At 45.9% G+C, this 26,991-nt stretch overlaps 1 protein-coding gene across 5 annotated transcripts in view; it reads left to right on the plus strand.

Moving 5' to 3' along the window:
• The window catches only part of Thrb (thyroid hormone receptor beta), a 394,994-nt gene that overhangs the window by 187,488 nt on the left and 180,515 nt on the right, over nucleotides 1-26,991 (plus strand). Inside the window, exon 1 of one of the 5 annotated variants that reach the window (XM_029563527.1) lies at nucleotides 11,229-11,322. The exons of the other annotated variants lie outside the window; for them this stretch is intronic. The gene's annotated coding sequence lies outside the window, so the exon portion shown is untranslated. Of the gene's footprint in view, nucleotides 1-11,228; nucleotides 11,323-26,991 lie in introns of those variants that run through there. 5 annotated transcript variants of the gene reach the window in all.

A 26,991-nucleotide genomic window follows, 5' to 3' on the forward strand; every position in this document is an offset into this window, starting at 1 on the left:
CAGGGCCCCATTTATGCAGATACTCGGGAAGAAAGCAGCTAAGTGTGCATTCGAGAACCAGCAGATGGTGAGATATGGTTACAAAGTGGTAGAATAGTTTGGGAATAGACTCCGAGACTTAATTTCTAAACCCTCCTGTTTAGATAAACTTCTAAGACTTCTGGAATAGGATCTCCTGGCAGTCATCCTGAGGGGCATCTGCTCCAGCACATGCCAGTTAGCCACTGGGGTTTCTAGACACACAACTAAGGAGTTGTGGAAATGGAAGGACTCTGAAATGATGGCCTTTGCTATTCAAAGTGCGCTAGTGACCAGCGGCCTTGGCACCTCCTGGGGAGTTCTGTACAGCTGCAGGGTTCCTGGGAGTCCCGCCGTCTGATACCTGAGAACCCACACTCTGCAGGATCCCCAGGGGGGCTAAGCATGGTCCAGTTAGGGATGCCTGAGTCCATACTCTGTGTCCGCCCCCCACCTAGCCTGCCCTGTGGTGTGGTTATTGCTGTTGTCCTAAGAATCTTCAACAGCAGAGTCTACCCAGAGTACAGCTCTGGTCTGACTCGGAAGGGGGAGGAGTTGCAGTTTTAAGGGCAGAAATTCCACTCACTCCCAGGAAGCAAAGAGAAAAGAGATCTGGGCTTGTGCTTAGGAGCTGAGGTTGGCAGGAGCCAGCGAGGAAGGCAAGGGTACCCCTGTCCGCGGGACACCTGAGGCTCCCCCAATTCTGCCGTTTGAAGGAAACTTGGAGGCTAGTGGGCCTGCTTTTAAGTTTTGAGGGAGAGTAAGGAGTGGAGGATGTGGGTAACAAGTGGGCATGGACGAGAAGCTCAGACTAATTAACTAGGGTTCTGTGTCAGGTCCAGCCTGACAGGCCGAATGTATTCCATGCATTCAAGGTTTCTGCTGCGGAAGGAGGAAGGCTCTTGGGCAGGGGAAAGGCTTCTGAAGGCTTTGATCTTTTCTGTCGAAGATTAGACATAGGACTGGGTCGTAAAATGAGCACGAGGCAGTTCTCCGGTGTCAGCCACAGGAGACACAAACCTCTATAGCAGAATGTTCTAGGTGAGTCCAAGCCATAATAACGGTGCAAGAGAAAAACCTCCACAGTCCTACACTGGGTTCCTGGGCTGAAATCATCTTTCAGCCCAAACGAAACAGCTGAAGGAGATAGCCGTGCCCAGAGCTGGAAGGCTCAAGCCTAAAGCTGGGCTGGGCTGCAGGCGGTCCCCAGACTTTATCCCCTTAATTACCCAGGGAGCATCGTAAAATAGAAGTGAGAGCTGGGCCCGGCCCAAGCAAGCACAATGAGTTCTTTCTTATTTGGTTAATGTAGATTAGATTCAGAAAAGAAAAAAAGAAGATATTCAACTCCTTCCCACTTTTCTCAGGAGCCTAAAAAAAAGTGTATAATATTCTGCCTTGAATTGAGCCCAGAAAAAAAGTAGTTTGGGTTTGAACACAAAATGGTTCAGCCTCAGCCACTGGATTACTTTCCTGGGGTGGTGATGGGGGGGGGGGCACAGTGAGGCCTGAGCCTCTGTCCCTGTGCCTCCCCCATTGTATTTCATAAAAGCTCATTCTCGTCCACCTCCTTGTACCTGCAAGCTGGAATAACCGAGCTTTCACATACATGCTCACTGACTTCTGAGATTTATGTCCTTGGCTATATCCTGTAACCCAGTACTGTCTACTAGATATGTAAAGCTGGAAATTCAAGTCATATATTGGGTTTTCGGTGACCACATTAATAAAGACAAATATCAAAGTTTATGTTGTGGTTTTAGGGATGAAGAGATGGCTTGGCGGTTAAGAACACCTCCATGCAAACATCAGGACCTGAGTTCAGATCCTGGTACCATGTGAAAATGCAGGTGTGGTCACCTGTAACCTCAGCACCGTGAGGGGCAGAGACAGGACTGCTGGGCTTACGGGCTGCCGGCTTAGCTCCAGGTTCAGTAAGAGGTTCTGTCTCAAGGGAATGAGGTAAGCACGGTAGAGCAAGACACCCAGAAGGCCTGTGCACACAGGCACACGTACCACATAAAGGTGCATCTAACACACACACACACACACACACACACACACATACACGCACACCACTCACACACACACACACACACACACACGCACACCACTCACACACATAAATACTATATTTTTATGTGGCTCAATATCCAGAATGCCATAAAACATAGCTGTTGTAAAGTTACTGAAGGGGCACTTCATGCTTTCTTTCTCATGATAGATCCTTAAAATCTGGTGTGTGTGGCACACCTCACTTTGAACATGCTGCCCTGTGGCTACTGAATGGGCCATGCAGCTCAGATACAAGACGCTCATTCCTCACAGCTGGGAGTCAAGTTCCTTGAAGGGAACAGGATGAAAACTGCACCTTCCTCACAGAAAAGGGACATTCTGTTGCTATACAATCCTACCTCGTTGGTTTTTCTCAGGGAATTTCAAAAGTCCTGGAAGCCCATCTTGGGCTAAAATCATCTCAGACTGCTCAAGTCTATGGCAATCCTACATTTTTTTTTAAAGTGTTGATTGTTTAAATTTACATAAATTGTTTAGAAAGAAAAATTTAAATTTCTATGCATGAAAAAGATCTGTCCTTTCAAAAAGTAAATAATGAAGACAAGAAATATCTTACATGGGCTGGAGAGATGGTTCAGCAGTTAAGAGCACTGGCTGCTTTTGCAGAGGACCCGGGTTCAACTCCCAGCACCCACATGGTGACTGACTAACAGCCACCTGTAGCTCCAGTTCCAAGGGATCTGACGCCCTCTCCTGACCTCCGTGGGTATTGCATGATGTGGGTGCAGTTACACACATGCAGGTAATACACTCATAAAATAAAAATAATAAAAATAAATAAAATATTTTTTAAAGATTTTAAAGCTATAGACCTACCTGCTAAACACCTCTTCACATGCCTTCAAAGCTCCGCTCCCTCAGGCTTCGAGAGCTCAAGAAAGAAGATGCCGTGAGGCTGGCTCCCTCTGAAAGGATGTAAGGATATGTATTCTCAAGGGACATGCTGTTAAGTCACAGTAGACGCACCCTGGCTCTTAAGCCTGACCAGTGAGGTGGAGGTCGGGGCATCAACTGGCATTACCTGAGTGGTGTGGCCCACACACCGTGGATTACTTCTTTTCTTCCACTAGTGATGCTTTACCTCAGGCTCTGTCTGCCAAAACACACCCACAGCTCTTTCCTCGCAGAGTCGGGTGGGGGGGACGCAGAGACAGAGGGCACCAACTTGATGAAAAGACCCTTGTTCTCATCCATATCCATGGGTACCGTCTGCCTTTCACAACTGCCGAGAGCTGGTGACCACCCAGCCCACTTGTGGCATAGCCCTACAGTCCACCATGGCAAACACAACTGGCAGTCAGGACCAGGCCGCTAACAATTGAAATTCGGATTTTTAAGTTCAACTGCACCTGTTTAGAGATGTTTCTACGTCACTATTTTATTGGACTCCAATGTTTATAGCAGTGAATGTTGACTATCAGTGACACCACAGCTTCTGAATTCTAGTTTGGTGTGGATCAGGCCAACAGGGTATCAGTGCAGTCTTTCACCAGACGATCAGAGGTGATTCCCACTGTGGAGGCAGCTCCATGAATCGTGTAGGCAACTGAGGTGGTAGGATGGGGTTGCCACGGGCCCTCAAGACATTCTGTATATTAGGCAGTCCTAGACCCAAAGATTTGCCCCTCCTAAATGCTGTAGCATCTGTTGAGAAAGACTGAAGGAATGTGGGCAGTTCTCCTGGTCCCTGTGTGCTGTGGGCAGGTAGAGCCTGGCTGGGACCATAGCCCCGCTTGGTGGGAGTGTTCTCCACCCCCCACCCTGCCACCGCCTAGGGCCTCTTTCCGGTGGGCTGGACAGGCGTGGCAGACACTGTGACACTGCTGCGATACTTTTCAGAGAGACCTTACTGCTGTTCTGGTTCTAGTAGGCTTATAATCTTCAAAGAGTTCTAACTCTGTTCTTTTGTGACAGTTTTCAGAGACTGTCACCCTAAGGAGATAACGATTCAAGGGATGTGACTGAGAGAGGGATTCTGCTACCGAAATCTTCTAGTAGAGAGCTCAGCAGACGTCTTTACTGATCCCCAAAGGGAGTTGGGATGCAGGTGTGACTGTCTTGGTAGGGACATCCTTGTACTGAGTTGTTTGAACACAGCAACTTTACTATGGTACCCTACTCAACAACCATGCCAGGGTGACTGCAAGGCTCAGCGACAGCCTTTTTCCCTATGTCAGACGGTATGTGATCACTTCTCAGAGTTATGTGACTGATTGGGGGAGGTATGCGTTCTGCTCACCTAGACTCTGGGTAATCTGGTTTTCGCTTTTTTGTTTGTTTTTGTAGTGCTGTGCATTGAGGGGCTTGTCTGTCCTCAGCTAGCCACTGAGCTGTGTCCTCAATCCTCTTTTGACTTCTTACTCTGAGAGGGGGTCCCACTAAGTTGCTAATCTTTGAATTTGTGATCCTCCTGCCTCAGCCTCTCCAGTAGCTGTGATCACAGGTCTGCACTGCCAGGCCCACAGTCCTCTGTCCCTTCGAAGTCTTCAGTGAGGAACACCCTGCCCACACTGGGTTGTAAGGCTCAGTGGTGTACCCATGTGACTACACTCTGAGAATACACATTTCCAGCACCCTTTTCCCCCAGGACTCACAGACCTTTACATTTTCATCACCCCTGATTAATGAGCTTGCCCCAGCTTTGCCTATTCTTGAACCTTTATCCATGATATTAGATAATAATATTGTTTTGAACTTGGTATTTGCTGCTTGGTATAACATGTTGGAAATATCAGCATTTCACCCCTATCACTGAGCAATACTGACCATGTGGATATAAGACAGTTTGGGTGATTCATGGTCCTGTCAAATAATAGCAAGTTTGGTTGCTTACAGTTTGGAGCTATCTTGGAGATCTTATATGTGTCTCTTTTAAAAAAAACATCTATTTTTTAATTTTATATGTATGAGTATATTGCCTGAATGTAGGTAGGTACACCCATGTTGTGCAATGCCCACAGAGGTCAGGAGGGGGTGTCAGATCACCTGGGACTGGAGTTACGGATAGTTGTTAGCTGCCATGTGGATGCTGAGAATCAAACCCAGGTCCTCTGCAAGAGCAGCCAGTGTTCTTAACTGCTGAGCCACCTCTCCAGCCCTGTGCCTGTTGACTATATGCCTGGGACTAGATTTGCCAAATCATGGAGTAGGTTTATGTTTAACTGTACTATAAACATTTTAATTGATTAAATCTGTTATTTGACAAATTCATTCATGTCGCATTCTAGTTCTTTTCTGTTGCTGTGATAAAACACTGACCAAAACCAGCTTGGGGAGGAGAGGGCTCATTTGGCTTATGCTTCCACACCACAGTCCATCCTTGAGGAAAGCTAAGACAGGAACTCAGGCAGGAACCCGGAGACGGGATCTGAAGCGGAGACCACGGAGGAGCTCTGCTTACTGACGTGCTCCCCCTGGCTTGCTGAGCTCCCCACCCAGGCCCACCTCCCCATGGATGGTACCACCCGCAGTGGGTTGGGCCCTCCCTCATCAATTAACAATTAAGAAAATGCCCCACAGACATGACCACAGGACACTCTGATGGAGGAGGTTCCTCGGTTGAGGTCCCTTCTTCCCAGATGACTCTAGTTAGTGTCAAGTTGCCAAGAAGTAACCTGCTGCAGTAACCGTTCTGACCACCTCAGCCCTCACCTCTTTTAGCTCCTTCCCTCCGTGTCACCCCCCCCTCCTATATTCATGTCCTTTTTATTTTGTTACCCCACTGATTTTAACCAGGGCGTCTATATGACCACAGGTTTGGAACTGCCCACTGGAGCCTGGTGGGTTCAATATTCTAGGTACAATCAAAGAACAGCCATTGCCTTTCTTCCAGAATCCACAAGCAGCCAATAGATAATCAGAAAGGAGCAGGAACCCATGAGCCCCTCCCCAGTACATGATTGATTGCTGCCAGGTCCAACCTTGTGCAGGCCCAGTTCACACAACCTCGGCTGCTGTGAGATCACGTTTGCATGTCCGCCGTGCCCTGAAGACCTCATTTCAAAGTCTTGTCGCTGTCTTCTGGCTCTTACATCCTTTCCTTCCCTTCTGCAACGTTCTCTGAGCTTTGAGCAGAGCCATATAAATGTCCTGTTCAGGGCCAAGTACTCAACTGTCACTTCTCAGCTCCTGAGCACCATGAGTCTTAACTGTCATTCACTGCAGAGAGACGTCTCTGAGTAATACGGCGGCAGCATTTGTCTCTGGGTATAAACATAATTATTTAGAAGGTAGTTTGATACCATGTCAATTTAGCTAAACAACAGTGGTAAGTTCCCCCACTAGGGCCTGTCACATCCCCAGCCATGAGTTTTTTATCACATTTATAGTACGGGGAATGTATTCCCTCCTGTAGAGCAGACCTCAAATTCAACCCAAGAGTGCCAGATCCAGGTTGATTTCGCAGCTAAAGTGTGAGTGTTGCCTCCGACAATAGGGTCATATCGTCTAGTGCTTGTGGGCAGCAAAGAGAAATGACAAGCGCCTGTATTGTGTTGGGGGCCTCGGGGGGCCTCCCTGACCAATAACTCCTAAGGAGGTGTCCCACACTTGGCTTTGGAATTTTGTTTAGTAATCAGTGGCGTCTAGGAGCATCGTTATCCAGCCATGCAGAGTCTCTCCCTTCTAACTTTTTTCATCACCATATATTTTGAAATTGGCTTACAAAGTAGAAAGTTTCAGAACATGCTTTCTATACACCCTTCAGCTAACCTTTACTCTCCCCCGCCCTCCCATCTCTCCTGTCCCCCCCAGCACCATCCCTGTTTGAACTTCGCCACTCCCAATATTCCCCTCTCTACTTTCAGAGCATCTATGTCCCCGTTCTCCCCACCCTCAAGGTATCTCCTCTCCCCATGGCTCCTCTCCAGCTTCCTATCCTCCACAGGCACTCCAAGTTAAACACACAAATCTAAAGTTTCAAAGCCAGGATCCACATGAGAGAGAATATGTGCTGTCTGTCTTTCTGAGACTAAATGACCACTCAGTATAATTTTTCCAGTCCCATCTACTGACCCGCAAGCCTCATAATTTCATTTTTTTACATCTAAATAAAGCGTCCCTGTGTATGTGACATGTTTATCTGTTGTCTGTGGGCGGCATCTCCTAGGTACTGTGGGAGCGTAGTGACCATGGATGAGTACGTGTCAGTGTGGGGGGAGGCTCTTCTGAGGATAGGCTGATGTGGCTGGATTATGTGAGAGATCTGCTTCTACCTTTCTGAAGCACGTCCACACTGACTCCCAAAGTGCCTACACAAGCCCACACTCTGCCAGCAGACAGTAAGGATTCCCCTTTCCCCATAACCTCACCAGTACCTGCTGCCACCTGAGTTTTTTTTTATAACTATTCTCACTGGAATGAGATGGACTCTCAAAGTATTTTAATTTTCATTTCCTGATGGCTGAGGCTGTTGAATGTGTTTTAAAGTGTTGATTAGCCACTAATAGCTCTTTTTTTGAGAACTTTCTATTCAGTTCAAAAGTCCATTTTTAATTGGGTGGTTTGTTTTCCTGATGTTTAGCTTTTTGAGTTCTTTGAATATTCTAGATACTAATCCTCTGTCAGATATATAGCTGGTAAATATTTTCTCCCAATCTTTAGGCTGGCAGCCTTTCTTCACCTGATCGGCAGTTTCCTTTCTAAACAACTTCCCAAAGTCACCATACAAAGTCCACTTCCTCCAATGGTATATGAGAGTTCTGTAGTTGCCCTGTCTCCTCTCCAACATTTGGCAATGCTAGTCTTTCTAGATTAGTCATTATGATGGGTGAATCATGGCAGTCCATCTTCTGGGTGTTTTCACCTAAAATAAGTAGGCCATAGTTTCAGTTTACGAAGCAGCTTTTAAACTCTCAGCTTGTGTTACACTATACACACAATAGCATTGGGCCTTCCTAAGGACCCTATTCTCCTTCCTGGGAGGCATGATGCCTGGTGGTACAGTCCCTCTAGCTCTGTGAGATGTGGAGATGCCTCAACCTAAGGGTCCCCCTTCCCCAGGTTATGGTCCTGACAAAGAATGCAGGGAAGATCCAGCGCTGGGCCACAGGTGCCTCACCAGCCAGAGCAACACAGGGTTCTGGGCCTGAGCAGAGCATCGACAGAGTGCCTCCTGTGCCCCATGGAATCTGCAGGGCACTGAAGAGGCGAGGAACTAGGCTCTCAGGCCTGTGAGAGACAGAAAACTACCACAGCAGGAAGGCAGGTGCTTGGATAAAGGCATGTGTGGGAGGCCCAGTGCAACAGCTCCAGTAGTGGACAAAGAAACCTTTCTTTTCTAACATTTTATGCTTGATAATTCCATCCATGCATATAATGTGTTTTGACCCAGTCTACCCTCATTCCCGACCCTCTAATTCCTCCTCTTTCCCCACCTCTTTCCCTCCCAACCTCATATGTTCTTTCTTTAAAACACACTGAGTCATTTAGTGCTGACTGTACGTGCGTGGGTGTAGGCCCATCTACTGAAGTCCTGACAGCCTCTCAGGGACCACATCCCTGAAGAAAACTGACTCACCACCCCCCCCCCAGCAACCATCAGTTACCAATAACTCCTCAGCTGGGGGTAGGTCTTCAAAAGCCCCTCCCCATCCATGCTGGATTTGGCTGGCTTGGTCATGTGGGGTCTTGTGTGTGTAGTCACAGCTGTTGTGAGTTCATGTACACAGTCTCCCTGTCTGTCTGGCAAATACTGTTTTGCTGCAGATGTCCACTGGCTCTGGCTCCTACAATCTCTCCCCTTCCTCTTCTGCAATAATCTCTGAGCCTTGGAGGGAGAAAGTGGGATATAAATGCCCTGTTTAGAGCTGAGCACTCCACAGTCTCCTAGTGTCTGCTTGGTGACCAGTTGCGGGTCTCTGTATTAATGGAAATCTACTGTAAAAAGTTCTCTGATGAGAATTGGGATATGCATTAATCTATGGGTATAAAGATGGGACTTATGGGGAAGTTTATTCCTATGTCCATTTAGCAGAGTAACCATACTAGTGCCACCCACCCCCCGGCCTATCGTAGCCATCTGTGGAGTTGTGGCCCATTTAACAGCAGCAGGTCTGAGTTCCATCTTGTGGAGCAGGCTTTCAGTCCAATCAGAAGGTGATTGGTTACTCAGTAACATTCGGGCCACTATTGCACCAGTGGGCGTATCTAGCCAGGCCAGCCGTAGTCATTACTCGCAGGGTTTGGAGCTGGGCAAGACTACTGATTCCTTTATTAAGACCAACAATTGACAAATATGACTTTATGAAACTGAAAGTTTTCTGTACAGAAAAGGACACTGTCGTTGGACTAAAGAAGCAACCTATAGAAAAGGATAACACCTATATATCTGACAGAGGGTTAGTGCATAAAATTTACAAAGAACCCAGTACCCTAACCACCAAGTAAACAAAGAACCGCATTAAAACTCGGGGCATGCATGGAACTAGACAGAGAGTTCTCAAAAGAAGAAATACAAATGTCTTTAAAATATTTTATAAAATGTTCAATGTTCTTAGCCATCGGGGAAATGCAAATTAAAACTACTTTGAGTTTTCATCTTATCCCATTAGAAATGACGGAGAAAAAATACAAATAACAACTAACACTCGTGTGAGCATGGGGAAGTGGAACCTTATTCACTGCTGGTGGTAGTGCTACTGGTATAGCCACTATGGAATTCTGGGTGAAGTTTCCTCAAAAAGCTAGATTACCACATCATGCAGCCAGGGGATCGTCCGGAGCCGTGCTAACATGCACTGGTTTTATGGGCAGGGGGGAAGGATGGGGGAGGAGATTCAGCCTCACTGCCATCTGAGTCTCTGTGAGCTTTTCCAGGAAGGCTAGGTTAGCCCAAGCCTGAGGCTGTGCAGGGGATCATGCACAAAGGCTGCAGAGGCGATGTGCACATGTGCAGGGCGGTCATGGAAGGCTGCTCAGGGAAAAATAGATCTTGCGGAATTTCAACCCAGAGCATCTCCTTTAGGGGTTTACTTGTATGCAAATGACGCTAACCACTTTTAACTTCTTGAACATTAAATTGCATGATGTTAGACTTCTTTCAAATACCTTTTCTGAAAATTGAGCATATTGTTAAACAAAACCGGTGTGTGCTTTTCTACCTAAGATAGTGTAAGAACTCAGTTTTTTAACATTTTTCCTCACATGCTTCCCAGACCCACCAACCCAACTGACACGCTAGCGGTGACTGTGGCTAAGCCTGCACTTGGCTCTCTTATGGAATGGAGTTTAATGCCTTGCATTAGAATCTGTCCTTCTGATTGGAGGAGTGGCACGCACACATTCTAAAAAGTGATTGACCTGTCTCAAATCAGTCCTGTATAGTGTCTAGAATCTTCTCCTTAGAGCATAACAGAGGCAGCCATGAGATCAGAATTCTCTCATCTTTTTCTACACACACATAGTAGGTACACTTTCCATTTTCTGGCCTATGTTGTGGCTGCATGTAACAATGTTGCCACATTACCCAGAGCAACTCATTTAAGCCTCATGACCCCCTGAAAATGGGCAATTGCTGTTTCTGCTCTAGCTATAAACAGAGATCAAGAGGTTAAGTAACTTGCTCAAGCCAGAGACTTGACCCCACCCACTCACGCTCCTCACACTGCGCTGTGCTGCCTCTTCATGCTTGTAACTAGGACAAACTCATACAAGCAAAGTTTACCCAGCACCCACTTATTGAGCAATTGCTGGGTGGGTGAGTCAGTGACACCTTTGCCCCAGGAACTCCTAGCCTATTTGGGGAGACAGATAGGAATAAATGTTTGTAACACAACGTTAACAGGAGCTGGGAAGCAACACGCTTTGCTTCGGGGAGAAAGAGGATGTGGGTCTGAGAACCATGCCTAGCCTTTCAAGAAAACCAGTAAACGAGCAGTGGTTCTGACTTAAGGCCAGGCAAAGTCTGTTTAGGAAGTATCAGTGCGCCTGGGGGTCAAAACGTTGGAGAGCATTGTGAATTATAGGTAGCAAGACCTGGCCAGGGTGGCTGTCACATTGCACTGGAGGTCCTGTGTGTTAGACTGAAGTTCAGGAGGAAACCACTGTGACGTTCTAAAAAGTCACTGAGGCCCGGGAAGTGGAAGATTCCAGAAATACCTTCAGAAATATCAGTCCTGAACACCAGCACTTCCATCTTCCAAAAGAGAAGGAAAACTAACTAAGCAGGGTAGGAACCTAGGAGTTTCAGGAACGTTGACAGTGAGATACTGAGTGAACTACGCACAGCATGTGAGTGTGGGAAAATGGGAGAGGGAGAGCAAAACAGAAGGAATGGGGGAGGAAGGGAAAGAGAGGAGGGAGAGGGAGGAGGGAGAGGGAGGAGGGGGAGCTAAGTAAAGTCACACAATGGCAAGGGATGTACCTCGGTTGTTAGCTTGCAGGAAGCCCTGGGTTGGATCCCTAGAACCTCATAAAACAGGATGTGGTAATGTGTATCTATAATGCCAGTGTTTGGGAGGTGGGGGCAGGAGAAAGAAGCTCAAGGTGATCCTCAGCAGCAAGTTTAAGACCAGGCCTGTGCAGAAAGAAAGAAAGGAAGGAGAGGGAGGGGGGAGGGAGGGAGGGAGGAGGAGGGAAAGAAAAGAGCAGAGAGGATAAAGCATGCGGGTACCTCTTAAAAAGTCTTATGCTCCATTTCACTGGCACAATGCCCTCAGGACCCTGGCTTGGCATGGTCTCTGCTCAGCTGTCCCCTGCTTGAGTCGCTGTCCAGTAGCCATGTCAGTCCATGACTCTGCCGTGGCTGTAGATGTCTCTACCAGAGACAACATGTCAGGTTGATGGAAAACTTCACTGAAGGACACCACCTTGGCATGCAGACAGATCCCAGACCTGGTACACCAGCAGAAACACATTCCCTGAAGATGTGTAATAAAACAAATTAAAGCCATTGCCAGGTTCCCCACAGAGGACAGGGACCACTTTCAAAGTATTGCTTTTTCTCAGAAAGAGAAATAATAAATAATATAAAAAGCCAGACACCTGAAATTCATATCGGCGGTTATCAGTCCTGAATCTTGATAGCTTCTAACCCACGGACTCTTCCCAGACATAGGGAAACTAAAGACTTATTTTAAGACAAATTACCATTTCCCTCTTCGTCGGTTGTAGGTAGCATAATTACTGGAGAGAGCCATTTCACTCAGCAATTATGATTATTACCACGCTGGGCCAGGAGGGGAGTGAGCGTTCTAATGGTGCTATGTGTGTGGATAAGGTAGCGCGTCAGGTGTTCGCTGCCCAGGAGCCTCCTGATGTCTGGAGTCCCATTTCAACAAGGGGTTGGGTTACCACATGCTTGGCTGGCTGGCTGCTGCAATACGGGCTCCGGCAGCAGGCCAAAAGGTTCACAAGAAACCCCAGACCTCCAGGAGAGCAGCCTGGGGTGCTGAGCTAGCTGATGGGGAGGAGCATCTTGGGCACAGTCCTCACCGCCGTGACACCAGCCCAGTGACGATGAGCCTGGGAATCTGAGATGCACTGCAAAAGTGTGTAATTGGGAGAGCTGGGCCACGCAAGTGCAGGACGTGGCTGTGGGTTCTTAGCAGCTCAGTGGCCTACAAACCCTTCCCCCTGACCGACTGGGAAGCTGAATCAGGCATGGATATGTCTGCAAGTCTTCCAAGCCCAGAAGTCAGCAAGGTAAGTGTCAACCCTGCCCTAGAATATCCTTAATTCTGTTAATGTGTGGATCAAGCAAGGCCTGTCCATCTGAGGGGCATGGGCATCTGGTGACCAGCCTCTTAAAGTTCTGATATGTCCTTGGTAAGGACACATTGCAAATATATAATTGCTGACAAATTCCCGTGTGCCTTAAGGTTAAAAAGACAAAGAAAATGTGATGGATTTCCAAACTTTTTGTTGGAAGGTTAGGAGAAAAGTTATATGTGGATATAGATTATAATGATGTTTTCTAAACGCTAAAGTTCTTAGGGACACGTATAAAAGGGAAATAAAGCATCTTCCTGTTCTGAAATAAGACATTGAGTTTAATTAAGGACCAAAAACTATCATCACGCCTCGTGACACTTTCAGGGGTCAGAAAGTGGGTGCCAGACTTGAAGAAACAATTGGAATATGCCATAGAGACTGAAGGTTTGGGGATGTTCCCACCAGTGACTGCACCTGCTTTTAAGTATAGGGAGCACTGACTTGTACCCTCAAGGAAAAGGGTTTGGTCTTTGGGGAGCGTGTCAGGAAGCAGACCCCTCTGGATTTTTTAGACATGAAAATTAACCCACCCTCTGGAAAAAAAAATGCATTTCTTTTAGATGCACACTTGGAACATGGGACCAGGGATTTCATGGAACTCTGTGAAGTCCGTGTGAAAAACTCCTGCGGCAGGTGGTGGTACTGGCGGTGGGAGGGGACCTCAGGACTGTACTTGGCTTGGCAGAGTCCTCAAATGGTTTGGCTAGAGCTGCAGATGAGCAGGGTTTTCCCAAAGGAGAGCTCTTGCTGATCACATTGAACTGCTGTGCAGAGGACTTACCTGAGCTTTCCTGCCACGGGAGCCAGGGCTGGATGTGCACGGGGCTGTCTGTCTACAGCTGTGTGCTCGGGGCTGTCTACAGCTGTGTGCTCGGGGCTGTCTACAGCTGTGTGCTCGGGGCTGTGTACAGCTGTGTGCTCTGGGCTGCATCCTGCTCAGTCTCCCTTCGCTCAGCAGTGATGGGGAGGCAAGATCTATCCTAGGCGACTGGGAGATTTGAATGGCAGAGCAAACAATGCGTATCCCAGTACTAGAGTAGACGAGTGAACAAAAATAAACCTTTCGAAGTAGCTCTTAAAGGTCATGAGCCGAAAGGAAAAACAAGAAAAGCCCAATCCCTGCCCGGTCTGTTCCTGCTCCCTTTTTTACTGTTAAGAATATTACAGACAGCAGTCGAGCCTTGTGTGCGAGCTTACAGTACACATCTCACCCTAGATATGCATCAGACCAGAGCTTTAAAAAAAAGCCCCTTGAAGTGAATTTAAAGGTGATGTTATAGTATCTTAAAGGTTCTTGTTTCTTAACCTCCTCACCGGAGTGTGAATGAACACTGTCGAAAATGAAATCTGCTTAAAGTAATTCCAAGTATTTTCAGGGAGGAAAAACCTACCATCAATTCCTCTTTAGCAGAAGAGGAAATGCAGATAACTTTTCAGGTAGTACTTAGTGACAGGGAAGGAAAGTAACTCTGTGCCGAGCGAAAAGGGGCAAAGCTAAGTAAATAATGTCGTAGAATATCCTGGGAGCTAAACACACCATCTATTCCATGCAGAAGCGGAGCATGGCTTCCTAAGGCCTCGGATGATTTAACAGTGTCCCCTCGGGATAAGATCTGGAGGGCGTGAGCAGCCGGCAGGTGCCAAGATATTCTTTGTGGCTTCCTGGATATGAGCTGCAGTGACTAGCACTTAACTCACCAAGGGGCAGACGCGTCTGTTTCACCTGGGCTCTATCCCAGGCTCCTCTGAGTGCGAAGGGGCTTCTCACTTTGGCACCAGCTCCAGAGGCTTCGTGGTAGAACAGGGACTTTCCAGATTGCTGAAGGGAGAGGTGGAAGGTTGGAAGCTGCAGTCACTGTAGCACCTCATGATGGGGGTGATACCCAGCTGAGCCTGGAACATGGACAGGACATGTCTTCCAGTCTCAGCGGATGAGTGCACCGTCATCCCAAAGCCTAGACATCACACCCCCAAATCCAAACTCTCAGTGGCTGCATATTCTGCCTCCAAAATACATTTTGGGTCCTGCTCACTGCCATGTCTCAGTTCCACAGTCCGTGATCTCAGCGTCATCCTCCCATTCAGATAGTCCAGTGGCCTATGAACCAGTTTCTCTTTCCACAGTTGGCCCATCCCCCAACCATCTTCCACAAAGCAGCCAGAACACTGACATCACCACCTCAACTTAAACCTTTAAACGTTTTCCACGGGGCTAACAAAGTCTTTGTCTCACCCATACCTACCAGACCCTGTATGCTGCAGCCCAGGCCCCACTGCTCTTTCCCGTCATCTCATTGTGATTCCCAAGGCCCAGCTTCTCTGGATTACTATAGGTCTGATCAAGTAAGATGTCAATAGAGAAAAAGAATAAGAATGGAACAGTAGGAAGTCGGTTCTCAACATCGACAGGAAAGCTTGGTTTCATAGTGATCCTGCCACGCCAATGTAGGTATACATTGGAAGTACAGACCGCATGATCTGGCTTTGGAGAGCTCTAGAAAGAATTCTTTGGTGTCTTGAAATGTATCTCCCTACAGCTTCATTAAATTCTTTCCCAGGATAATATATTTTATTAAATTCCCCCACCAAGAAGTATAGTCAGTATTTACCATGTGCCAGGTACAGAAGCAATGATGATTAAAAAAACAGATACGGGGTCCTGCCTCCTTAGCAGCGGGCAGGCCTCTGGAGAGCCAGACAGTGACAGCAGAGGATAATTACAGTGCAGGGTTTTACAAGGTGCCAGGGAACACATGGCGTGGCACCTAACTCCAGCTGGGAGGTTGGGGATGGCTTCCCAGGGGAAATGCTATTCAGCTGCATCCTGAGACAATGAGAAGATGAGCAGAAGAGACGAGGGCAGGGTTCTCGTCAGGGGAAGAGCCCGTGCGAAGGACAGTACAGCCATCCCTCAGCCTCTGCAGACATTGGTTCCAGAGTGTGAGTGACCGCGCACTACACACACACACACACACACACACACTCTTCTACAGAGGATACCATAATCTACGGCACTCAAACTTCTTATGTGAAATGATGTACCGTTTGCATTTAGCTTACACATCCTCTAGATTATTTACAAGGCATAATATTATGTGTCAGGTAAATAGTTGTTATGTGTGTTTTGGGGGTATAGCAACCAAAAGGAAAAGTCAGGGCAAGCATAGTAATGTACACTTTAATCCCAGCACTCAGGAAGCAGAGGCAGGTGGATCTCTATGAGATCAGGGCCAGCCTAGTCTACATAGTGAGTTCCAGGCCAGCTAGTGCTACAGGGAGACCCTGTCTCAAAACACAAAAAGAAATAAATAAGAAGGAAAAGTCGGACCATGCTCAGTACAGACTCAAGTCTTTTTCAAATACTTTCCATCCATGTTGGGGAAATCCATGGGTGCAGGCTCCACATCTATGGAAGTCCAACTGGGTTAGGGAAAAACGCATTTTCATGGAACACAGAAAAGTCTGGGGTGGCTAGCACGTACTGTAAAAATGGGGCAGATGGAGGCGAACGGGGTGGAACAGGAGACAGTGGCCGTGGGGTCAAGGCCTTAGGGATTGTCATAAGATATTTAGGTTTGTTAGTAGCAGGTGCAGAATGGGATTGTACCACGTGTTTTAGAAGGCTTGCCTTGGACAGTGTATGAAGAGGGACCAAGGCCAGAGGTTGGCAAGCAATCTGTTTTGTGACCGGAGACAAAATGTTGGGATGAACAACCATGAAAATGGGGAAGATGGGTATTCTATTATAGAAGATAAATATGTGTTTACATACATCATACATATTATGTTTTTATTGTGTGTATATGTGGACATCATAGCACCAGCACATGTATGGAGGGTCAGAGGACAACTTGCAGGAGTCAGATCTCTCCTTCCACTGTGAAAGTTCTGGGGATGGGGGGCTGGAAAGATGGCTCAGCAGTTAAGAACACTGACTGTTCTTGCAGAAGACCCAGGTTTGAGTCCCAGCACCACATGGCAGCTAACAACTGTCCATAACTCCAGTCCCAGGGGATCCAACAGCCTCTTCTGTCCTCCATGGGCACTGCACAACACAGGTGCACTTACCTACATGCAGGCAATACACTCATACACATAAAATAAAAATAATAAATAAAGCCGGGTATGGTGATGCACACCTTTAATCCCAGCACTTGGGAGGCAGAGGCAGGTGGATCTCTGTGAGTTCAAGGCTAGCCTGGTCTACATAGTGAGTTACAGGCCAGCTGGGGCTACAGAGAGACCCTGTCTCAAGAAACACCAAAAAATAATAAGAAAGAAAGGAAGAAAGGAAGAAAGGAAGAAAGGAAGAAAGGAAGAAAGAAAGAAAGAAAGAAAGAAAGAAAGAAAGAAAGAAAGAAAGAAAGAAAGAAAGAAAGAAAGAGTTCTGGGGGTAGAAGGCAGGTCATCAGCTATGGTGGTAAATACCTTTACCCACTGAGCCATCTCACCAACCTTAGAAGAGAGATTTCTCACCATCCTTACAAGAGAGATTGTAAAAGAATTGTAAAAGAATTTGCAGATGGGTTGAATGGCGCAGGGCTGTGGAAAAAGCAGCAAAAATGCCTTGGGTTTCTACCATGGGCTGGCTGCCCCTGGGACACTGGCTAAGGACACAGGGTGAGGCAGAGGTCACACTGCTAATGAAATGCCTTTTTCCCTCCTCCAAGAGCAGGGAAGATGCCAAGCACAGTCTTCTGCCACTAACAAACAATATTAAAAAGAAATATTGGGACTGGAGAGACCGCTCAGTGGTTAAGAGTGCATACTGCTCTTCCAGAGGACCAAAGATTGGTTGAATCATATAGACATGTACATATAGACATAACTATACTTTTAATATTTTATTTTATTTTTTGTGTGTATAAGGGTATTACCTGCATGGATGTAAGTGCACCCATGTTGTGCAGTGCCTGCGGAGGTCAGAAAAGGGTGTCAGATCCTCTGGAACTGGAGTTATAGACAGTTAGACACCATGTGGGTGTTGGGAACTGAACCGAGGTCCTCTGCAAGAGCAGCCAATGCTCTTAACCACTGAGCCATCTCTCCAGCACCATAATTTTTTTTATTTAAAAATAGAAATATTGGTTCTGCTAGAAAATAGCAATGTCTTCCCAAATCCATCACTCTGTGGTACCTATTTCCAGTTTCCAGAACCCTAACCACCTTGAACAAGATGATGCCAGCCCCTGGGGGGGTGAATAAAGGTCTTCCCATGGCAGCTGGCTTCGCACCCCTCCTCAGCCATGAACAGGCCCTCATTTGCATTTGGATGAGTAAATGCCTGGCCTGTCTGGTGGTTTATAAGCTTAATGGACATGTGAATGTGGGAGAGACAGAGACGCAGAAAAGATGACAGCAGATATCTGCCCAAGTGAGACACCCAATTAACTTAACGTCTGTGACATCATCCCACTTTAGTTGACGGCTCCTTTCTGAATGAGAAGCTCCTGTTTTACTTGTTAGTTAAGCTCTTGTTAAGCAGTGTGTGTCCATAAGCGAGTTCCTGTGGTGACTTTTAACATCAGTACCATCGGCATTCGGTGGGTGAGTCTGTACTGGGGAATCCCCTGTGCAGTGCCAGTGTGTAGCAACATGGCTGGCTGGCCTCTACCCACTAGATACCATCATGATGATAATCCAAACTGCCTGCAGACATTTCCCTACATCCACTGGGGGACAAAATTGCCCCGGCTGCGAGTCATTGCACTAAGGCAATGGTTGTCAAACTGCGGAACCCAGAGCAGAAACACCAGGAATTCCAGGGTCCCAACCAGACCTACTGAAAGAGACACTCCAGAAGGAAGTGGAGCAGTCTGTTTAAAGAATCCTCCAGGGGGTTCCGTGCACACTAGTTTGAGAACGCTTTAGAGCAGGTATGTGATCACCAAAGTTTTGTGAGAAATAGTTATGACAAGAATTTTGAACATTATATCTCTTTTTTTTCTCCTTTTCAAGAAAGGGAATAAGACATTTCACCTTACTTATTTTGTGGGTTGGGGATTAAACCAAGGCCTTCTGTGTAGTAGGCCAAGTGTTCTACCAATGAGCCACACCCCCAGCATTTGGTTTTTTGTGTGTATGTTCAGTGTGTGTGTTCATATAAGTGTGTGTGTGCGGGTGGGGGACTGTGTGTGTGTGTGTGTGTGTGTGTGTGTGTGTATGTGTGTGTCTGTGATTGTAGAGGCTGGAGGACAACTTTGGAGGCTGACAGGAGTCATTCCTCCAGCAAATATCGATCTTTTTTTTTTTTTAGCTCGGGCTCTCATTGGCTGGGCGCTCACCAAGTAGGCAAGGCTGGCCCGTCTCCACCCCCCAGGAATTTTTAGGTGGGTTCTGGGCTCTAGCACAGGTCGTCATCCTTGCAGGGCAGGCATCCTCCTGCTCAGCATTGCCTCAGCCTGCCCCTTGTTCTTTGAGACAGACCCTCTCTGTTGCAACTCGTGCTGACTTGGAAATTGCTACACAGTCAGGCTAGACTGGCCTTGAACTCACAATCCTCCAGCTTCTGCCTCCCAAGTGCAGGGTTCACAGGCATGTGGTTATGCCAAAATTAATTTTGATAAAGATTATTGGTGGGTTCCTCTTATAGAAAAAATTTTAGGAATACACAACTATTTTTAAATCCTTTGAAAACTTTGTTGCGTTGACAAGAATTCTTTTTACCTTCATTTGCAAAGATAAACAGCAACAGCATACTTGGGAATCAGATTTTAAATGAACACACGGAGAAACATTTTGAAGGAGCATAGACATACATTGGCCAGCCTCTGGCGTGATGGACACGTCTGCTGAGGTTCACAGACTGCCTCCTGCCCCACATGCCATAGCCATTCCCCCACCCTGCAGAGAAGCATCCGCCAGTTTTCTTCCTTCTGACCCCCCCTTTTTAAACATTTTTGATTTTTTTTCTATTTTTTTAAAATGGGCATTCAAAGAATTAGACGTCGTCATAGCATTTTCAAACAATGTGTTTCCGTAGATCCTTCTTTCCCATCTCCCCGACCCCCTGCCTCCCTGCCCCACCTGGTAACCAGGTCCCCCCGTGTCCTTTCCTCTGTTACATCACCGTGTCCATTTCCCCTCCCTCACCTGCCTCAGCACCTCTGGTTACCCCTCTCGTCTCTTTTCTAGACTTTTAGTCTTTGCCTATGTTTACACCCATTTACTGACACACGTGTATACATCACATGCTAGGATCCATGTATGAGAGAGAACATGTCGGGTTTTTTTCTTTCTTAGTTTGGAATCCACTTTGTTTAATATAATGCTTTCCAGATCCATTGATTTCCCTGAAAATGTCATAATTTTATTTTTCTTTAAAGCTGAATAGAATTCCATGTGGACTGTGCATATGGACCACGTCTCCATTATCTGTTCAGCTGTTGATGGATGTCTAGGCTGGTTCATTTCCTCACTCCTGTGAACAAAGCAGCCATGAACCAGGACACGCAGGGGCTTCTGCTAGGACGTGGAGAGTCCGGCCTTCTCCTCCCTCATGCCCCTTTCCACCCAGGGGACTGACTAGAGGACAGAGTTTTCAATTTTATTTAAGTGGCATTTTTGTGATGCTTTCTACAAACTATAAGTGTTTGGATCAAAATCCTACTCAGCAAGTCTGTTTTCCAGTTCTGAGTGTTACTAAGGCATTTGGTCAACATCTTCCATGAAATACTTACAGATCCAAGTCTTTTCATAAGAAAAGAAATGGATGTCTGTTCCACTTCATGCTTTTGTTTAGAATAGGTGTTCCAAAGTAAGGAGAATGAGTGTGTGTCGCTCGTGCATTTATTCATTGTTAAGCATTTATATTTGAAAAATCATATTTTCAACTATACGCCAGCGACTAAGACAATACATATTGTCTGACTTCATGAATCTTTTGGGAGGTTTTATTTTTTGGTTTTTTGAAACAAGGTCTTCCTGTAGCCTCAACTGGCCTAGAACTTGCTACGAAGACCAGGTTGGCCTTGATCTCACAGAGACCCACCTGCCTCTGCCTCCTCAGTGCTGGGATTAAAGGTGTGCACCACCATGCTCAGCTCATGAATCTTTAAAAAGGTTCTTTACATTGTTTATTATTGGTGTGTATATGTTCATGATGTATGTACATGTGGAAGTCAGGAATCAACTTTGTGAGCCAGGTCTCTCCTGCCTTTATGTGGGATCTAGGGATGGAACTCGGTCTCCAGGCTTGTTCAGCAGGTGCTGTACCCACTGAGCTGGCTGACCAGTCCTCACCTCATGAATCTCAAGTTTCTGTAGTCCATGGGACAGACAAAACTGAAAACAAGCTAGTGCTTCAAATTTGAGGTTATGCTATCCTTGTGGGTTATAAGAGCAACTTAGTGAGTCCCAAACAGCTTTTGTGATCATTTCTTTAATAAAGAGACTGAAAAAAAAAATGAAGGCAAATTTCATCCCCTACACTTCTTTTGTTGTTGTTTATTTGTTGTTTTGAGACAGAGTCTCATGTAGCCCAGACTGGCCTTGAATTCACTATGTGACTAAGACTGGCCTTGAACCCCTGATCCTCCTGCTTCTACCTCCTGAATGTTGGGGTCACTGGCATGCTCTCAGTTTATGTGGTATTGGGGAATCAAACCCAGAACTTCATGCTTGCTGGGCAAGCAGTCTACCAACTGAGCCTCATACCCAGCCTTCCACCATTTCCTAACCATTGTGTGTGTGTGTGTGTGTGTGTGTGTGTGTGTGTGTGTGTGTTCATACAAAACAGCTGTCATGAATTTTAAAAGGCTGAAAATACTGAATAGGGAGGCAGTGGTGTACACCATGAAGACCAAGGGTTTACTCTAGAAAGGCAGGTGCAGAAGTGCAGCCTGGCCTCCCTGGTGAGGAGCTGCCTTCCAGTCAGGTCTAGTCACAGAGGAAGCAGCAGGAGACAGCTGGGAAGGGCCTCCTACAGGCCAGGGAAACAAGAGCCAAACTTCTACTCTGGCTTTAAAGCTGGAGTGTGGCACCCAAGTAAAAAGAAAATAGGAGTTAGCTTCCTTCCTCCCCAGGAAGGAAGAGTCCAGAATTTTGGTTGATAGGAATGCAAAACCAAATGGAAGGCATGAAACTATAGATAGATACAAAAGGGTTTTCGCCTAAAGACGTGGGAAATCTCTATTCCCAGTAACTATAGAAAGAAAATGTACATTCAGTAAGAATTCAGCAACTACAGGTTCAGTTTTCAGCGCGTGGAAAGCAACAGTCAGGAGGAATTCAGAGACAGGCAAGAGTCTGAAAGTGTGGGGTTAAGTGCACAGGGATGCAAAGGGTGATTAGAATCTTTTAATAAAGCAGTCACTCGTTCTCCCTTTTACAGGGTCGTTCCAAATGCCTCAAATTGATTTTTCCTCTCTCTGGCTTTAAAACAAAGGTTTCATTCACTCCAGAAGGCTTTTGCCTGCCTACCTACCTGCTCAGATCTGGATTTCAGAAGAGAGAGATATACTTGTGTCCAGCTGTGATTTCACAGGCCAGAGCTTCCAACAAAACTTTGCAGACTTCAAACCGCTATGACACCCAAGTCCTGCAGGCTGAAGCCTCCAAATTCAGTCACAGAATCCCACATTACAAAGCAACTGGTAGAAGTCATGTCAATGTTGGTACCAAAAGTCTAATCCCTGTTATTGATATGATGCCATTATTTTTTAATTTTTACATCTATTTATTGTGCTTGTATGTGTATGTGTATGGGCACATGTACATGCACACACATGCCACAGTGCATGTAGAAATCAGAGACTAACTTGTGGGGGTTCTGGGTATCAAACTCAGGTTGCCAAGCTTGGCAGCAAGCACCTTTACCTGCTGAGCCATTTCATCGGTGTACCTCTGGGCTGCTCACTAAGCCCAGCTTCCTAGAGAACCTTTGGTAATCCTGCCTGGTATCCTTCCTCCTGTCTTTCTAACCCTCATGCTTAAACATTATCATGTTTCCATTCAGTGAATATAAAAAAGAATTCAAGGTCTCAGTGTTATAGATGGCTCTGCAACATGTCAAAATTCACTTGCCAGCTTTAAAAATGTGATTTTTTTTAAAAAAAAAGAATCATATATGATACAATAATTGCCTCGTAGCAAATTGTATCAATTATAAGAAAGTAAAGAGAAAAATGTTAATATTCAGGTAGGCGTCAGTTCTCTGTAGAAGTTTCAACCACCTCCTGTCCCCTCAAAACAGGTTATAAGGCTATACTTTCTGGTCTATGACATTGTGTGCTGGTTCAAGGATGTTGAGCATGGGTCAAAGAACAGAATGGTTGAGCCTAACATGTTCCTTCGTCCAGTTGTCAAGTTGTGCTGTATCTCGGGGGAAAAAAAAGAGACCAGTAGCTGTGGAGATGGTTCAGTGGATAAAGTGCTCACCTTGTAAGTCCGAGGACCTGACTTCATACGCCCAGCACCGAGTCAAAACCAGCCATGGCTGCCCCAGCTCTGAGTGGATAGAAACAGGCAGATCCACAAAGGCCCCTGGCCAGATAGTCTAGCTACTCAGTGAGCTCCAAGCTCAGTGAGATATCCTGTCTCTAAAAATAATGCATCAAGGGCCAGGTGTGGTGGCGCATACCTTTAGTCCTAGCACTCGAGACACAGAGGCAGGCAGATCACTGTGATATTGAGGCTAGCCTGGATTGGTCTGCATAGCAAGTTCCAGGACAACTGGGGCTACATAGTGACACGCTGTCTCAAAAAAAATATAAATAAATAGATGATAGGTCGGTAGATAGATAGATAGATGATACATAGATGATTGATAGATAAATGATAGATTGATTGATGATAGATAGATGATAGATAGATGATAGATAGATAGATAGATGGATGGATGGATGGATGGATGGATGGATGGATGGATGTATGGGAAAGATACCTGACATCAGTCTCTGGCCTCCACACGTGCTTGCATGGATGAGCACCCTCTTGCACACACACACATATACTCCCACACTCACACACAAAGAAAAAAAAACAGAAAAGGAAAAATAGACCAGCTATCCTGATCACCTTCGAATTCAGTGACAGAACCACTCTGTTCCTAGAGGTCATGTTTGATGGCTCCAGGCAGGCAGAGGACTTAGGCCTCTTTGCTCTGGGCATTCTACAGTGCTGTTTATAAATTATGTTCCCAGGAAGTAAATATTTATGAGAACACTGTTCTCACACATCTTAGTGTGAGGACCAGGGCCCTCTATAGAAAGGAGTTTTGCAGAAGAAAGCACACTCTTGACAGCTTCAAGCCTCCTCCCTGTGGGTGGCCAGAAATAGGGAAATCTGAGCTGTCCAGAGCAGGCCTGTCATGTGCCAGGAAATTTAGTTGCGGTGGAGCTCTTATCTATTACAGTTATGAGCCTCCTGCAAACCCGAATTACAGGTAACTAATATTCCTTCTGCGTGCCAAAGCAAACCTTAAACCTTTAATCCACAAATGACTGGGCTGTTGATATTAAAATTCTCTCTTTCATATACTGTATGTAATGATTTGTTAGTGTCTGGACCTAGCAATAAAAGCATCCTTGAAGGGTTTCAACTCTGAAGCATTTCTGAATTAGCAGGGGGAGATATGTGCAGAATCTGCTAGAAAGGGCACTTCTGAAGTCCACTGGGGAAAGAGGTAGACTCTGGTTTCTTGGGAGTGAACCTGGGTTCAGAAAAATGCTCTAAGAGGCTTAGGTAGAGGTGCCAAGGCAGGATTAGATGAAGGTACAGTCAGTTTTGAATCCTGCATGGAACTGGGACATGTTCCTGGGCTCTTCCAGCCCTTTCTTTTCTCATCTAAGAAATGGAACAATAACAATAATTATCTGCGTAGTACAAACAGGGGGAGTGGGATGACGGGTAGCAATGCCTGGTTTCTGTGGTATGTAGTTCACAAACCTCTTTAACTCCTGTTCACGTACATGAAAACCCTCCCAGTTCATTGTGACTAATCTGCCCTTATGATGAAACTGCGTTTCTCATTTGATGTAATGAAACTTGCAACTGGTGTGCCTAAATTAGTTTTGAATCAGTTACCACCTGTTACTTGAACCAGTACATGGACATACGCTAGTGTTGATCCTGCACTGTCCCCTGAGCCCCATCTCACACCAGGAGCTTCTATTGCCATCAGAAACCCCAGGAGGAGGGTATTGATGATACGCCTACCACCCAACTCAGCACAGCCGTACGCAGCCCATGCACCCTGCTAATGCTTCCTAGTATGTTATTAGTTACTTTTCTGTTGCTGTGATAAAACACCGTGACCAAGGAAATTTATAGTAGGAACAGTTTATTAGGCTTATGATTCCAGGGGGATGGGAGTCCATCACTGGGGGGAGGTGTGGCAGCAGAGGTGGCCAGAACAGAAAACTGGGCGCTCACATCTTCCAGCAGGCACAGGAAGCAGAGACACAAATGGGGAAATGGGCAAGGCTACCTACTCTTGAGGCCGGCCCCCAGTGATGTGCTTCCTCCAGCAAGGCCACACCTCTAACCCCCCACAAACAGCGTCAACAACTGGGGACCAAGTGTCCAAACACTTGGAGCCCGTGGGAGACATTCTCATTCAATCCGTCATACCTCCATACGCCTTCTCTCTACAGAAACAATTTGCCAGATCGATATTATTAGAAGTAGAAGCCAAAATGTGTCTATACGTGACAAGTTTATGCAAAAAACTGTGAGAGGGAGAAAATGATACGCACAAGGTCAAGGTAGTCTGTCTGGAAGATAGATGGCGATGTTGAAACAAAAAAAGAAAGGCCAATGATTTAGGGGACGCATCTTTGCAGACAAGCAACTTTGGGCCACAACAATCGGGTTCCCAGGTGCAATGTGCATGTGAATAACCTGAGGGCCCTCGATTCCTGAACCTCCAACCCCAGAGCTTGTGACCCGTAGGTCTGTGACTAAACCAGGTGACAGTCTTTCTGAGCCTGCTGGCCCTGGGAGCACATTATGAGTGCCCCTGGTCGGTGTGACTCATAAGATGAACTTAGCCTTTTGCATCCTTCCATCCGGAACCAGTGCCCTGGACTTGTCTCTAAAAGCAGGACTGAGCCGCTGTGAAATAAGTTAACCCTGGTCCCCGTCCCCCCAGTGGTTTACACTGCTGCCGTTTCTTTTTATTAAGCTCTATGCGTCTTGTGTCCAGAGTTCCTGCTTTACCAAGAAGACCTGTCTTTTTCAGGCATTTATATCCGCTGTGATGGGTTAGCAGTTTTGTGTCCTTATTTTAATCTTTTTTAGCATCTCAACAATCCTAACATTTTTGGCTCTTCCCTTGATCACACAGATGAGATGGTACAAATTTTATTTTTAAAAGAACCAGTCATTGAACTGATCTGCCCGTCAAGCCTTTTGTTTCCCTCTTTATTTATTCAGTATTTATCTTTACTCCTTTTCATGCTTATTTGGGTTTATTCTTTTGCTGGTCATTAAATTGTCTAAGATGAGTGCGTGGATGTCCACGATTGTCTCTCTGCAGTGAAACCGTCCCTGCTGTAGACGCTCTGACCCGCCTTCATCTGTGCCCCACAGCTTTGGGAACTGGCGCAAAGCAGCACATTGCTTCAATTTCATTTCATTAACATTAGCACTATTTTTAAAGATATTTCTTATTTTTCAGGTAGTTAGAATGCACTAATGTTTTATCATTTAATATCAGTTTATTTGCTCATGACCTAAGGTTATAACTTACTAAAATATAAACTTTTCTTAAAGTAAGCGGACATTTTCTCTTTAGCCTAGCAACTTGTATTTCATTGGTGTCCATGGACAGTGAGAAATCTATTTTGCTAATTCATATAGTACAAGTTCTATATACAAATCTACCTGATTGAATATGTATATTAAATTACATTATTCTTTATGTTCTTCCAAGTACCGGGGCCTTGGTCAAGTCTGAAAGTGCCAAAATGACTTCCCTAGGCCAATACAACTTTTATTCCAAAGCCTGGTAAAATTCAGACTGAAAAAGCAAATGTCAATTTCACTTTTACATATAACGGCAGTATTTAAGGAAAATATTATCAAGTAAAATTCAAGACATCTTGAAATAATACGATAGTATGATCAAGAGAAACTCATTAGTACAGTGGTTAAAAATAAGACATCCACCAAATACTGTGTTTCCTCAAGAGATTTAGGAATTCTTAAAAGGTTAGAATAGTTGCATATAAAAAAAGGCATTTGTAA

Source organism: Nannospalax galili, unplaced genomic scaffold, assembly GCF_000622305.1.
Source record: "Nannospalax galili isolate Female #2095 unplaced genomic scaffold, S.galili_v1.0 scaffold215, whole genome shotgun sequence".
NCBI classification, from domain to species: Eukaryota; Metazoa; Chordata; class Mammalia; order Rodentia; family Spalacidae; genus Nannospalax; species Nannospalax galili.